We start from the raw sequence: 16,480 nt of genomic DNA, 5'->3' as shown, positions 1-16,480 counted from the left end.
GTTAGGATAATCTCCTGCCGGCCCCGCCTCTAGTTTCCTTGTATAGATGAGGCTGAGGGCTGCCCTTGTACTTATATACGTGCACCGTGCACCCGGTCAATACATTGAGAGTTGCATTACCTTCAACACAGGAAACTAATCTCACCTTCTGTATACTTAGTGAATACCAAATTTTATCACACTCTCCGTTGCTTGTCGTCCTACTTCCAATTTTGCCCATCCCAATCAAACTACCATAGGAACTTTTCACTTCGAGAAGTCTTCATAGATGGATTAGGCGATGACCTGACCATATATCAAAACTACTGAACAAGAGATGGTCTTCACGTATATATCAAATGCGAGCTGAGTGATATGGATCTTTAACCGAATAGTACGCGGGATAATCACAACGAGGCTTTATGTGAAGCTGAACTTGTGTCAGAACACTACAAGCACCACCAACTATTTTATTTGAAAGGCGGTCCTTATGGCCCGATTCATCATTAAATAAAGTAAAATAGAGTTGCACGGCTAATTAATGGTAATCCGGGCGAAACCTGTTACAACATACCCATAGACAAGTGCACCCAACCGACTTGGCACCAACAAGATCACACACACCGCCAAGAAGAGGACACCGTTGACATTGCCTACAGTGTCATCGTCATCACCTCTCCCCGAGCAAGCGACTCCGACTTCACTGTTGACGACCCGCTAGGCCCCCTCCGAACGGACGACATAGAAGGACCTCGTCGGCCATATCCAAACAATCGACCGCAGACGTCGAGGACATGCAGCTCCGATTTGTTGATGCGCTTCACTGAAGAAAGTTTGCAAGCCTCATACCGATCTAGTCCAGCACAACCTCCGGAAGGCACAGTCCGCTGAAGACGCCGTCATGGAGTCATCGTTGCTGCAGGGGCGCCACCACACGCAACTCCGACTTCTCTGTCATAGTGAGGAACAAACATAGGCGCATCTATTGGCAAACAAAGCCTTTGACATCAGAAGGACAGGCCGCGTCCCAGCTCCACACACCACCATTGTCGTCACCACACAAGTCACAACGCCAACCACTCGCATCACCGGTTGGACACCAGCCGACTGCAATGCCGCGAGCATTCAACCTATGGAATGCGCGGACATGACCGAAGAGCTTCAAGACGACGCCCCAAAGAGGGATGTGATAAGAATGATGTCGTCGCTGGGTAGAAGGTCGGAGATCTGCACGGAAACGCCTCCAAGGGGAGGAACGACGCTCGTGGACGCCACCGGCACCGGCTGGCAACAACCGGGCATGCCTTCACATGAAGCATCTTGGAAATCACCCCCATGCGAAGCAATCCGCTGACCCGCTCACCTTCTGTGCGGCAACTGCGCTGTTGCCACACGGGAACCACCACAAACCTCGCCGGCAGCCAAGCCGGGCCATCATCTGGTGCCCACCTCTACTGCACCACTAGAGCCGGGAGGGAGGCCTGCCACCCCGACCCAAAACCGTCGAAAACCAGGCCACCACTCCCACATCACTAGATCCACCACCGGAGCCCCCAGCCTTCGCAAGAGGGCCGGATCTCGCGAACCGCATCACGGTTGAAGCTACCTCTTAGACGCCGAGCGAAGCTGATGACTTTTAAGCTCAGTGGTAATTCAAAACTCGTGCTAGTTATCACCAAAGGACAGTTTGAACAAGTACCCGTTAGCATCCGGATTCGTGTCTACTAGCTGATGCTAACATTAAAGTACGTTGGGTTCGCAAAGTATGGATTGTCTTTCTCCTGATGTCTCTAAATCCTACGTGTTTGTAAATGTATTGAGTGCTTCTTTTGTCTTCTTCTCTGCTCTAGTTTCGTGCTTGCTACTCTTTTATGTGGTAACATGTCAGTCAGAATAACGAGGAAGTATGAAAGTGTGGATGAAGTATTGGGCCCTGCTATACACTCATGTGAATATAGACTCATATATATAAGGAAAACTTAATACACTCAAGTAAAGGTTGGTGGAGAATTTTTTTAGCAACCCGCAGGAGGTCTGACTTTTCATATAGAAGAACCAATATATATGTGGCAACACCAGCCCCAAGGATGCGTTCCAAATGAGCTGACGACTCCATCATCCAAGAGACTGAAGTTGACACCCTACAACACTACCTGGAGCAATCGCTGCAACGTACAACCTCTGCAATACATACACCCTCTTCCCACCACCGCGTACCACACAAGAGCCGACGACTCTATCACCCAGTGACCAGAAACGACACCCTACATCACAAAGACACTGTCCGAAGCCGCCGCTCCGGCTTCAACTCCGACCAGTCCCTAGGCCATGAACCCAACGAGTAGAAAACTGTGTCACCCAGGTGATCAAAGTCGACACCCCTCAACACGGAAGTACTCTTCCATGTCTCCGCTCCGACCGTCACTCCGTCCAGCCCCGAGGCTACGTACGCGTCTAGCCAATGATGAAATTTCTGGAAAACTCCAACCACTGATACGAGACAGGAGACCGAATCTCCAAGGCGACACTCCCAAGCGCGATACGGCGTGAAAGCCGCCGCCGACCGTTTCAGCCAAAGCTCAACCTTAAGGTTTCACCTGGAGGGCTCTAGATATTATGCCTTGGGAAGTCAAGAGCTCCACGTCGAAGCTTCCAACAAGGGCCTCGACATCCTAGGATGTTGTCATCGCCAACATCGACTGCATTCGGTGCAAGACATTCACTTGGAGTTCACCATGCCCAAAACATTACATGAAGTCCGGCCATGTGCCTGAACTGAGGTTTATTCATCGACAATGCTTGTCAGTAATAAGTCGGGCGGTAGTTTTGAACGGTGAATGCTGCTAACATGTGGGCCCAGAATTTGCTGACATGGCTGCTTACATGTGGGACCAGAGGTGGCTAAGTGGCTGCTTAGACATGGGCCCATACGCTGGTGACAGTATCCATAACTGTCATAGTTTGTAGACTCCGATAAATTTTTGTATTTAAATTCGCTTCCAAATTGGAATAAATTTCATTATTTGCTCTCACAACTTTGATTCACAATGGACACCATTACAATTAAGAACCACAGGACAAAGTATCGAACAAAAAAGAGGACACTTGCCATCTTCAACTGCATTCTGCTGCTCTCGAATTGCCTTCATGGCAGCTTTAGTTCTTCCTTCAGGTCTAATAGGGCCTTCTTGATAGATTCAAGTTCTTGCTGCTGCTGTGCGAGGGCCGTCTTGATAGCTTCATGTTCTTCCTGGTACTTTGTTAACTTGAGCAATGTACATATATTTGTAGTTGTGCATGTAACTTGAGCAATGCACATGATCATGTCAAGTGTGATGGTGCCATGAGGGTGTTTAATTTCAAATCCAAAATCTTGTTGCCCGTTGTAACGTCATATCTTGGCATCCTATATACTCTAACGCAATGCATGTGAACTGTCTAATTATGTTTGGTAGCTCGTGCTGGTGGTTGTCACGTTTCAATTTGTACAAATGGCATTTACATATATTTTCAAGAATTCGTAAAAAGAAAATAAGCGAGACCAACACTATTATATCCCCTTCATCCAACAGTGAATTGTTCTTATCGATTCCCCTCGTACAAACCCGTCATCGCCCCCCCCCCCCACACACACACACACATTTTTTTTTCTCCCGCCGCTATCGCCCGGCCGCCAGCCTCATCATCCTCCCGATGGCAGCCTCGTCGGATCCATCCTGTACCTCTGATTCCAGAGTTTAACTACTATAAAGGAGGCCACACCCGGCTAACTCGACACCACAACACAAGCCTCTCCTCATCCTACTCCCTTGCACTGCATCCGCCAAGACTGCAGGTGAAGCTCTGTGCGATAACCTTTCCACGGAGATGAACCACGTTGTGGCCGCCCTTGCTGCCGCCGTGCCAGGTGGATTAAGGCCAGCTTGCCGGCCAGCTCACCCGAGGTCTCCGACGATGAGGACGAGACCACGATGGAGACGGGCTCCGACTCCCACGCCTCCTGTGCACACTGGCTTCACCATGGAGTAGGCGCAGGCGCACTACAACATCGCCATGGCAGAGGTGCAGCCTGCGCTGGCGCCTTTGTCGGCATTCCGGCAGGCGCAGGAGGAACAACGGTATAACATGTTCCTGCTGCAGTAGCACCGGCTGACGGAGGGCCAGATCTACGGCCAGCGGGCAAGCGAGGAGGTCGTGGTGGTCATGGCCACGACGAACGCCAACTTCGCCGCGGAGCAATGTGCCATCTATGATGCCTTCCACGCTCAAGCCGCCGCTCGCCAGGAAGCGGCCGCCGAGGAGATGCAGTTCCAGGCGATCGCAGAGGAGAACAACCCCAGCTGAGTCTCCTACTTGCCGTTGACAAACCATCAGGCGGCCCGGTGGAACGAGCACAGTGCCGGCGACACCATTTCCATCGTGGACATCACGTCCACGGCGACGGACAGGTCGCCGACTCCTCCGAGGATGAGTAGGCCACGGGAGGCGGCAGGGCCTAGTGTCCCATGTGGACTGGTCCATCTCCCGTATTCTACTCTTCTTCGACGGAGACCGCACCTTTACTTTATCGATCTTATCACCTGTGCTCATGAAGACGGCGGATGAAGGACGACACGGGCTTGGACGCAGGGCACCGCCGCTGTAGGATAGGTTGAGGGTTGGGACATTTTTTTGTTCTAAATGTTCGAAATGTAATGATATTCGCGAAATGAAATCCGTCATGTTTGTACGAAATCCGTCCGTGTTTGCATGAATATCATCTAGTTTGTTGAAAAACAATTTGAAATGTATGCGCCTAGCGTTGGGCGACATCCTCCGACATCCGTGTCCGCGGAGTGGTTCTCCTTGTCTGCGGGCGGATGCGGTAGGAAATTTGTGGATTGCCGTTGAAGATGCCCTAACAGACTGAATGAGTAAACAAGCAAGGAAGCCCACTTAACAGAGGTTGAATCGGAAACCGGCCTACTAACGCGGCTGCGCTGTCGTTAATGCCATGTGCGTGGCTGGAGGCCGGCAGCGGTGAACAGCGAGCAATTTCCCTTTCCTGTAAAATCTGTCTATCTCCTTCCTCTAATTCCGAAGTTCAATATCGAAGTGCAACTGAATCTCGTATTTCCTTGGATGCGATGTTGAGAGATAGTGATTCACGTGGTGCTCTTCTCCTGGTATTTCCTGCCTATGTGCATTCGCTGTTGCAGGTTCCTCTAAACGTGTACGTGATTATGTCCGTTTGTTGGTGTTGTGAGCTGTGATAGCTTCTGCTGAGAGAAGCGTAGTATAGCAGAAGAGGTTGGGTCGCTTTAAAAACTCATATTTTTGGCATTAATACACTATTTTTTTGCATTGGAGAAATATATATTTGGAATTCACTGCTGCATTTGACTTTCAATTCCGAGAAGATAATAGCCACACTGTGAGCTGGATCTAAAACTTTCAATTCCGCTAAGTATCCATTCGCGCACTGCTCGGCTAGTGATCCGGGCTGTACCAAACGATGGTAAAAGGACCAAGAAATATGGTAACAGGTTTATTTTCATTACTGTGGCAATGCACCCCACCTTCGCTCCACGTCTCTATATATTAATTACGAGTGAAGTGCATCATAGGTCCTCAAACTATTTCAAAGGTGTCACGTAGGTCATCGAACTATGAAAATCGTCATTTAGGTCCTCAAAGTGCAATATGTGTGTTATATTGGTCCTCAAACTATTTCAAAGGTGTCACATAGGTCCTTAACTATTTTAGAGGTGTCACATATATACACACTTATTACACTTCAACAATTTTTTAGGATCTAGATGACACTTTTCATATTTTGAAGACCTACGTGACACCACCAAAATAGTTCAAGGACCTAGGATGCACTTTACTCATTAATTACCGTAAAAATGCTAGTGTACGTCGTAGTGGAATTCCCTAACAGCATTGCATGCACCACTAACAACAGTAAAGATTCCCTATGGTAAAGAAAATAACATATATGGTAACAGAATACATCATATTACTGGTTGATGTGAACCAATACTCTCTATGTAGTAATTGCATTACGAGGTATGGATATGGATCAAGTTATGTGGTAATTACATTACTACGGGTTAGTAAAAGATATCCTACGGTTACCACATATATAAATGGCTATTACTGTAAAGTGGGAATATTTACTATCCCTAGATGTTGTATCCTTAATACACCCTTTCATTATTTTACTAGTACTATACATAGGGTAATGTTTAGTTATTAGTTTAAGAACACATGCACAGAACCATACAAACTGTGGGTTACTAATATTTTATGATTAAAATCTATTTGGCTGAGAAGGGCACGCGGGGAGTTCTGCATGCATGATCCATTACTAAGACTAACTAATCACTAATTACGACTGAATTTACCATCATACGGGACTGAGGCGCATGGGCCAGGAGACTGGGCTGTTTAGTGGAGAGGGTAATCCATTACAACTTACCATTAAAATTTTATGAGGGATTTTCCTGTAACTGATTTATCGTCCAGCGGCGGGGAGGTGTAATCCATTACTATGTTCCATTAGCATTTTATGAGCAATTTTCCGCCCACGGGCACGGAAGGCACGCGGAACAGGGATGGTTGGGCTAATTACTGTACGAGTTTGATTTGGTCAGGCGGCCGGAGCATACGCTAACCAATAATGCGCTCGGGCTTATTTTAACAGGTCTATATATATATATATAATTTTGATAAAGGGTGCTTTTATTAACTTCAAATATAGTATCGAGAGATAAAGAGCATTAAGAGTATCACCCGGCCTTTGCATAACTAGGATGCACACAGCCAAACACCAATAGTCTTAAAAAAGAACGTAAAAAAGCCGACAATTCGGCAATAGTAGTCCTACAGACCGAGACTATGCCTATGTCGAAATGGATGATGGACCGATCCGGAGATTACTCTGCCACCCATGTTGGACAGAAACCTCCATAGCCACCTGCTCCAACCGCATACATACCACCTTGAATAATGGTTGGTACTTCGTTTGTTGTAGCGTAGACCACGTACAAAGCAAGTACGTACAACGGAAAATGACCTGCAGACGAGAGACATTTTTGTTATTAAAAACCAAATCATTTCTACATAGCCACAACGACCATAATAAGGCATATGCTCCCACCCTTATTAGCGTTTAAGTGGCAACACTCGTGGGCGGATACAAATTTGACGCTATTTGAATGATTGACCATGTAAAACGTGCAAACTTACATTGGAAAAAGAGATGTTTGATTGTCTCATCATGAGTACAAGAACAACACTTCTTACTTTCTTGCCAGTTGCGTCGTGCGAGGTTGTCTTTGGTTAGCACAACTCCCCTACGAAGATACCACGTCAAGATTTTGACTTTAAGTGGAATCTTCGCCTTCCAATTTTTTTTGCTATTACTCATTGATACCTCGGAATGCGTAAACGCACGGTACATAGAGTCTACTGTAAAAGACCGAGATGTAGTAAGGTTCCAGCGAAACACGTCCCCACCTTGTGTCAGGTTAATTGAATCCAAACGAGATAAGAGATTATGCCATGACGTAAGTCGGGTGCCAATCAAATCCCGCCTGAATGAAAGATTCGGCGGTGATGAGCTGAGCACCTGCGCAATAGTATTATTTTTATCGCGTGCAATATTGTACAAGGCTGGATATTGTTCTCAGAGACTGGCGTTGCCTAACCAGATGTCTTCCTAGAAACGAATCTCTGACCCGTCCTTTATCGCGAAAGACCCAAAGCGAAAGAGATGTTTCTTTCCCGCCATTAGGCCATCCCAAAAGTGCGAGTCTTCAGGTTTCCAATATGCCTGAGACAACGCCTTTTGGCCTAGATACTTATTGCGCAACATGGTTTTCATGTATATATAAGATGTGAATTGCACGAATCTTCTACCCACTGTTTGAGTGATGATCAAAACAAGGCTTTATGTAAACCCGAGGTACCAAAACGAGGCTTTATGTAAAGCAGAATACATCACGGAAAGCTACAAGTAGCACCATTTATTTGTGTTGTTATTGTGCGTGTGAAGTATTAAGCATTTACACGATTACTTGGTTGAATTTGCTTTCTGTCCAGTGCTGACCGAGTCCTTTGTATCTGACTTACTTATTGCTTCATGATAGCTCAAGATCTCCATCCATTTCTACCAGATATTAATACCAAGTTCCTCCTCCCGAGCTGCTGGTCTATCATGTCATCATGAATATTTCGTGGCATATCTCTGTAGCTATTTGATTACTTGTAGGCATGGAAGGCGTTGGGAAGTTTATAGTGACATGAATTGCCGTTCAACCCTTGCATTGCTCTTGAGCTCCTGCCGACGGATCAACACACGGGAGGAACATCTGAGAGCCGTGACATCCTGCACGTCTCTCAAAGATCAGTTCAATGTAAGAAATATTTCCTAGAGTGCCATGAATGCCGAGTAACTGAGAAGCAACGGCTGACATTCCAACAGTTCGTTGGGTCGACAGTAGTTGATCTAGAGGCTTAAGACAACATAGGTTCCCCTGTGCTAACCATGACAGCCAAATCACTAAGTCAACGCTGCCCTCAGGAACACACAATACATAATGTCGAATAAAATCAAATTAAAATTGAGAAGTTGAGGTGTGGTCCCTCCCTCTCATTCTGCCGTGAAGTGGTTTTCCTTAGACTCGTCACGAATTGACTTCCTTTGTCTAGAATCCGTCAGGAAGAGCAATCACATGAAATCCAGGATTGCGTGCTGGTAGACCAAACATGGTGGATCCTATTCGCGCCTGCAGGCGGCAAATAGACCAGGCTGTACTTGGGATGTGGCGAGTTGGGCCGGCCCAACTTAGGGTTTTGTCTGAAGTTCACTTCAGTTTTCTGCTGCTGGTTTTTTTGCCTTTTTTTCGTCTTCAGTTTAGTGTTTCGGTTTTCTGTTTGATTTGTTTCTTTCCCTTTTCTTGGAGTTTTCTCTTCCAGGTTTATTTTTCTTCTATTTTTCTTTTTGTACCATTTATTTTTTCGTACTTTCTGTACTACAATTTTTTTGTAATATACACATTTAATATATTTTTATTATATGCTGAAAGTTTTTGTAACATATGGTGAACATTTTCATATACAAACTGAAAAATATTTTACTATATGTGAACATATTTTAATATGATGAACATCTTTTAAATATATATTTAACAATTTCTTGATACACAATGAACATTTTTTAATGAATGGTGCACTTTTTTTGTCTTATGTAATGAGTTTTTAAACACATACTGAACATATGTTTAACAAATGATAAATTATTTTTATTGTTTTATTTTAATACTCACTCCGATACAAAATTAATTGATCCACACTTAGTACAACTTTGTACTAATGTTGTGAAGTGTGCGAAGTGTGCGTCAATTAATTTGGAGAAGAGGGAGTAGGCTCTTATATATATAATGTCCTAAAAAGTTCATACAACTCAGTGTGTGAAAGAAAACCGGCTGAAAAACAGAACAAGCAAAAAAAAAGAGAAACCCTGCTCAATAGAGCATGGCACGTATGGACAGAGTGGACTGGTAGCCCATTAAGCATATAATTACGCGAAGGCTACTTAATGCTCACGAGCGTCAAGCTAATTTCCTATATATAGCTTAGTGTGATGCCTTCATCCGTCTCCCCTGAAGATTTTTTTGTGTCGGGCGTTACTGGGCCAGCACGTAATGAGTTACCGTAGGAGCGTTATCTAGGTGCGGGGCGTCAGGTTTCTATGCCCCACGAGCGAACGCAGTTCTAGCCATCAGATTGCATAGCACGGATCTCAGTGCATCCGAATTGCCACGTCAGATTTAGAGATCGTTCGATATTATAGAGCCAAACGAAGTGAACGCTGGAATCGCTCCATCTCTCCCACTCACCCTTACCCACAGAGGTCTCTCCCTCCCGAAACTTCCTCTTACCCACCCCTCACATGGGATCTCCCTAATCCGGTGATTCCCGACGACGCAAGACCCATGAGATTCGCGGCGATGTCGGGAGGGGCAACAACTTTCCCATTTGGTCCAGCGACTGCTCTCAATGTGGGACGAAGCTGTGGGGGGCGCCCAATAAGATGGCGGTGGGAGCCTACGAGGAGATGAGCTGCAGACGACCCGAGGGGGAGCAAGGGACGCAATGATAAGAGGCGGCGTTTGCATGAAAGCTGGTGGTGCTAGTCCAGGAGGTGGAATGTTGTGATGCCCGGTCGAGGTACGTGACTCACCTCGAGGAAGAGGGCCGCTTAGATATGGGGAAGGCGGCCAAGGAGGTCGGCCCCGATGTCTTTGTTAAAACCGGCAGATCCTGGGTAGGGGGTCCCGAGCTGTAGATCTTGGATCGATGGGTAACAACGAACGCAGAGACATTATTTACCCAGGTTTAGGCCCTCTCAAAGAGGTAAAACCCTACGTCATGCTTGGTTGTATTGATGTGTTTGTATGATGATTACATAGTTGATCTACCACGAGATCTGATGAACTAAACTCTTGATGAGTAGGATGATGGTTCTAGCCTCTACGGACTAAACCCTCTGGTTTATATAGACACCAGGGGTACCTAGGGTTACACATGATCGGTTACCATCAGGGATTAACATGTCAACCATGCTAAGCAAGATTTGGAGGATACATCAAGTCTTCAGTGGTTTCCTTCTAGAGAATGGGATCGTGTGAAGCCTGGTCTTCGTCTACGAACAAAAAACAACCCACTAGTCCAGCCCATCAGAGATAGGCCGGCAGCCCGAGGACTCCTTAGTCCGGGACACCCTCGGTAGGCCCCAAACTAGCCTCCAACGCTGAGGTCGATAATTTCCATTAACTTCGTACTTCTTGAAGTCATCGTCTTGAGGGGCGATTTCCTCCCGTCCTATATTCGGCTGATGATAGCTCCGCCACCTTCAACACTTCAGTCATCGAGGCATCACGGGGCTCGTCACATCGTCTTCTTCATTTAGAATTAATGACACTAAGGATGGCAATGGGTAGGGTATGGGGCGGGTAAAGCAATACCGTACCCATACCCATAGGTAATGGGTGCAAAATTCTGCCCATACTCGAAGCCATGGGTATGAGACTTTACCCATACCCATACCCGACAGGTACCCATACCCATTGGGTACCCAACGGGTAGATCAAACAGTACACTCATTATTTGCAATTTTACATTCATCAATAGTATATTTAAAAGAACATTGATCTCAACTCAATAACAGATAGATGAGTACATGACAATTATCTAAAATTGAATTGTTGACAACTTTAACATAGGTACACAAGCTCACCACACAACTTTACAATAGGTACACTTGTGCATCATGGGTAAGGTCCACATGTCAGTATAAACGGGTAGGGACTTACCGGTAGGGTATGAGTACTATCCATGGGTATAAAATTGTGCACATAATCTGCCCATGCGGGTACGGTATCCGCGGGTACCCATACCCATGGGTAAAATTGCCACCCTTAAATGACACCCCTCGATTTCTATGCGCTAGAGGAAAACAAATGGCCCCACAACCTTTTATAGAAACGCCCCTTACGGGCCTAGGTAAGGCGCTTATTTAACGGGCCCAAATTGTGAAAATTGTCACACCCGATCCCGAGTCACCACAAAGCCAGAGCTAAGCAAGTTCAGAACAATGGAGAATGTTCCAAGCTCCTCTGCGTGCCCCCGCACCCCCTCCAAGGTGACTGGGCGAGCTGCTCTATTTCTCGAATGAGGTTGAGCAACCTCGAGACGCAGGGGTATCTACCCGCATTAGATTTCGCATCCACCCGCCCAGGATTGATTTGTGCGAACGGCGAGGCTTTTGCGGAGAACATCCCCGTCCTACACGGGGAAGAAAGGTTATGCTTTGTGCCTTTTCTTTTAAGGGGTCTAGGCTTCCCCATCCATCCCTTTCTGAGGGGTTTGCTAGAGTTTTATGGAATCTAACTCCACTACACTACTAGGGAAAAGCCTATACATAGAATCTTACCAGCAGCGCTCCCTAAAATACCACGCCATTGCTATTTAGCAGCAGCGCGTGTTAGAGAAACGCGCTGCTGACAGGAAAATAGCAGTAGCGCGTCCACCGCAAACGGCGCTGCTGCTATAATTGCCATGACCTCGCCCCCCCCCCCCCGCTAGTTATAGAAGTAGCGCACTTTATTGAACAGCGCTGCTGCTATAGAAGTTAGCAGCAGCGCGCTTGTGGGAAAACCGCTACTGCTAAGATCAGCCCACAAGTTTAGTCCCACCTCGCTCTGTGAACAGCGTGTTTACCACCTTAAATATGTTATTTCTGAAACTACCACAACCAGTTGGTCTTCACTGAACTCTATGTGTAAAATTTGTGGCCGCAATATGAGTTCTCTCCGGTTCCTACCGGATAGGACTCATATTGACAATTCAGATTGTACACAAAAAGATCATTGATGGCCAATGTATTTTTGCATTGACGTATTTTTTGTATAGTTACACTTAGCAGTAGCGGTTTATGTGCAACGCGCTACTACTATTCTGATTATCTGTAGCGCATTTCGGACAACGCGCTACAACTATCCCTACCTTATCCCCACGCACATGACCGGCCCTCACTCATACTCTCACTCTCGCCCCCCCGTGCCGATAACCGTCGTCGTGCGTCGCCGCCGCTGCCGCCTTCGTCCGTCCGCCGTCGAGGTACTCCCCTCCTTCCGTCCCTCCTCCCTCCTCCTCGCACATCCTCCCTCCTCCTGCGGCCGCCCCTCCCTCCTCTGCCGCCGCCCTCCTCCCTCCGCCTGCGGCCGCCCTCACCCTCCTCCGCCGTCAGCCCTCCTCCCACGGCCCTCGACCTCGCCGCCCCTAGCTACCTCTCTGTCGCCCCCTCCCCCTGCCACTAGTTAGTACTAGATTAAGTAGCTGTAGATGTTAATTTAGGGTTCATAGCTAGTACTAGATGTTAATTTAGTTAGTACTAGATTTTTAGTAGTAGTAGATGTTAATTTAGGGTTCATAACTAGTTTAGTAAGTAAATTAATAAACTAGTTGAAGTAGTTGAATCAATAGAACTAATGTATTTTTAGTAAGATAATTAATATAACTAGTTGAACTACTTTATTTCTAGAAAGAACTAGTTTTTTTCTATTTATAGTAAGTTTATATTTAGTAAGAACTAGTTGAATTAATAAAACTAGTTGAACATGTCATATTTGTTGTTATTTTTTAGTTTAAGCAATTATTTGGGATGTATATCTTGTGTTGTTGCTCAAATAGGATATGTGGTTGCCCAAGTGGCCCTTCATGTTCAGTTTACATCTCCGAGTGGCCTATGTTTTGCCGGAGTGCTGATTAATTTCCGTTCCGGTAAATTTCAGGCGCTCGATATGTCCTTTTTTAGCAAAGGTCATGCCGGATTTTTTCGTGAATTCTGACATGACTTGTGCTAGAATATGTAGAAATTTAATCTTTGAATTATGAACGTAGGAAATGTCGTACTCGGACGACGACAGTCTCCCGGGGGAGTGTAGCTGGTGCCATGACGATCGAGGTATGTGCGACAGGTTCGTTCGGCTGGACGAAGATCGGCGCTTCAGCATTAAGCTCGAGGAGACCTTCGATTGTGAAACGGTACACAACAACGACAAGTGTTTTTTTTTGTAATTAAGCATGACTTCAACTATTTCAACGTCTAATTTTCATATTTTACAATTCGACTAGCTTATCCCATGCCATGCAAGACGCTATGTCTTGGAGATGATGGGTTTTGAAGACCATGAAAATTTCGAAACAAAGAAAATACACCTAAGGACCAATCATGATATGGATTTTGATGTAAATTTATGCAATGCTCAGAGCGTAACCCATTTTGGTTGCCAAAATTGGGAAGCACTTTGTAAAATGTATGGTTTTTATGAGGGTATGATTGTCACCATGGATCTTGGTGATCCTGACATCGAGCAAGACAATATGGACATTTGGGTCCTTGTTGATACGCTTCCGATTGTAACGCTATGTGAGTTTCTCAAACATAGTTATTAACTAATTTATATTGTTTATTTCAAAATAGTTGATAGCTTATTTCCATTGACAGCTTCTTTTGATTCTTCAAAGACTGTGCGGAAGATGGTAGATAAAACCCACTACACCGATGGCACCGAGTTAACGTATAAGGAGAAAAATCATCTGATCGCATTTTGTACTCTTCTTGAGAATTACAATAACTATTATCGAACTCCTCCAAATTATGGTGAATACTTGCCACTAGTGCATGTGTTGAACCACGACAACTTCTCTGGAGATATCCTGGTAAGATTTTTTACTATTACGACATCCGTGCATCTTTTGCATACTTCTAAAATTAGTACATCATTGCTAACTACGAAGTTATTATTATGTTTTTCAACAGAAACTCCCGATGGATTGTGTGCCTCATCTGATGTCTCTGCATGGTCGCCTCTCAGTCCTAAACATACTGCCAGCTAAATCTACGGAGCTCACCTGTGCATATCGGATTTCTAAAACCCGTGAACACATGTTCATCAAAGAATGGAAGAAATGTATGGACATTCGCAAGGAGGTTCTTGGAATTAACATTCAGCGAAAGGAAAGAATTGGAGACAGGCTAATCTCCATTCTCCATAATGGAGAGTCAGGGGCTATCTTGTTTTTTGCTATTTTACCTTAAAAAATGTAGTAGGTCTTAATCGAATGTAATAGGTCCTATGAGGTACAATATGTTTATTATGTGGTAATGTGTTAGAGTTGATAATGATGATCTTGAGGAGGTGTTATGTGATGTCAATGATGAAAACGATGATCTTGAGGAGGTGTTATATGACAATGATGTATTATGATGATATGTTGTTAATGATATGATGATGATGATGATATTATTATATCATTGGGTGAAAGAACCGCGGATTAGTTTCAAGTGGATGGACATCCACTTGAAACGAGTCCACGGTTCTTTCACCCCATGATGTAATAACTCATTATTATGTAAAAACAATCTCTAAATTCCTGTTGTATGAAAACTTGTGTAAAGGAATATGAATATAACATGAAATAAAAAAGAAATGAAATACTAAATAATAGTAGTAGCGCGGGAGAGGGGAAGCTCTACTACTAATTACCAGTAGCGCTTTTCTGAAGGAGCGCTACTACTAAGTCAAGTTACCAGTAGCGTGGGTCTAGGCGCGCTATTGCTAAGCATTAGCTATGGCGCCTTCTCAGTAGCGATCCTGCCCGCGCTACTGATAGGCCTAAAACCCGCGCTGCTGCTAGGCTTTTCCCTAGTAGTGCTATCTTACCCCAAGATCAATTCTACACATCACGGGCTATGTCACCCTCTGCGAGATGTTTCTGGGTTGTGAGGCACACTTCGAAATTCTTTTGCCGTGTCCACCGCACCCGAGGAGGGGTAATTCACGTGGTCGGCGGAGCCGAAGTATGGTGTATTACTGGGACTGGGTACCCAATAGGGACTCCCAAGAAAGATGTCAAGGAGAGGTTGTCAGAGTGGTTCTACATTGAGGGCGGCCTCCTATTCGATCCAACATGGAGGGGGCTACCCGAATTCTCTCTTGTTTCTTCCAAGAAGCTGTTTAACTGGCGCCCGAAGAGTACTTCTCAAAAGGAAAGTGCCGAAGTATCACGCCTAGCCACTCAAGTAAGTTGGCTATCCCACAACGGGTTAACCATTATTGATGTAATGGCCACAACCATTGCATGGTGCGTCCAACCCCTCCAACAAAGGGTGAACCCCCTATGGCGTTACAACGGGGCGAATGACTCGACCCACTCCATACAAAAGGGACCCGTTGATCTGGCGGCAATGGCAGCCGTCTTTGTCAAACTCTTCAAGGGAGAAGAACAAGATTTCGCTCGATTGAAAACCAAGGAGGGCTTGTCGAGCTATAAACCATAGAAACAGTGAGTCTTACTACAACCTATAGTTCGGATGATATGCTAAACTTTCTCAGTCGGATATCTAATCCGTCCTAGTAGAGCTGGAGGGACTGGATCAAGACGGTAAGCTTCCCTGCTCCTCAAACAGAGAGCTACTCTCGTGCCGATGACCCTGGGTTTCACAATCACCCTGAAACGTCGATTGATTTCAAAGAGGGAATCTTCTATCAGGAGAGCCTCGACGACTCTAAAGTGGCCCTTTTGGCCGATCATCCCGGGGTGGTTCCTTCCTCCGTCGTAAGTGAGAAAAAGGTTCCTTCCCTAAAAAGCCGCACAACTCATGCCTCTCCTAGTACGTTGAACTCTAACACCAAGGGCCACCGCACAATGCGCCGAACACTGGCAAGAGCGGCACCAGCTGCGTCAGTGCTGATCGGCTGCAGGGAGCCCAAATGTGTGGCGGCAGCAGGAGTTACATCGACCATGCCCGCGGCTAAAAGGTAATATGCTCACTACACTTTTCGGCGTTTTTGTCCTTGACAACCGCTGCAAATAACCATAATCCTCTTTGTTACGACCAGCATGTGATATGTGGAACCACCTCCATTCGAGGATGTTGAAGAGG

This window comes from Triticum aestivum, chromosome 4A (genome assembly GCF_018294505.1).
Source record: "Triticum aestivum cultivar Chinese Spring chromosome 4A, IWGSC CS RefSeq v2.1, whole genome shotgun sequence".
Taxonomy (NCBI): domain Eukaryota; kingdom Viridiplantae; phylum Streptophyta; class Magnoliopsida; order Poales; family Poaceae; genus Triticum; species Triticum aestivum.
This window is presented reverse-complemented; position numbering follows the sequence as displayed.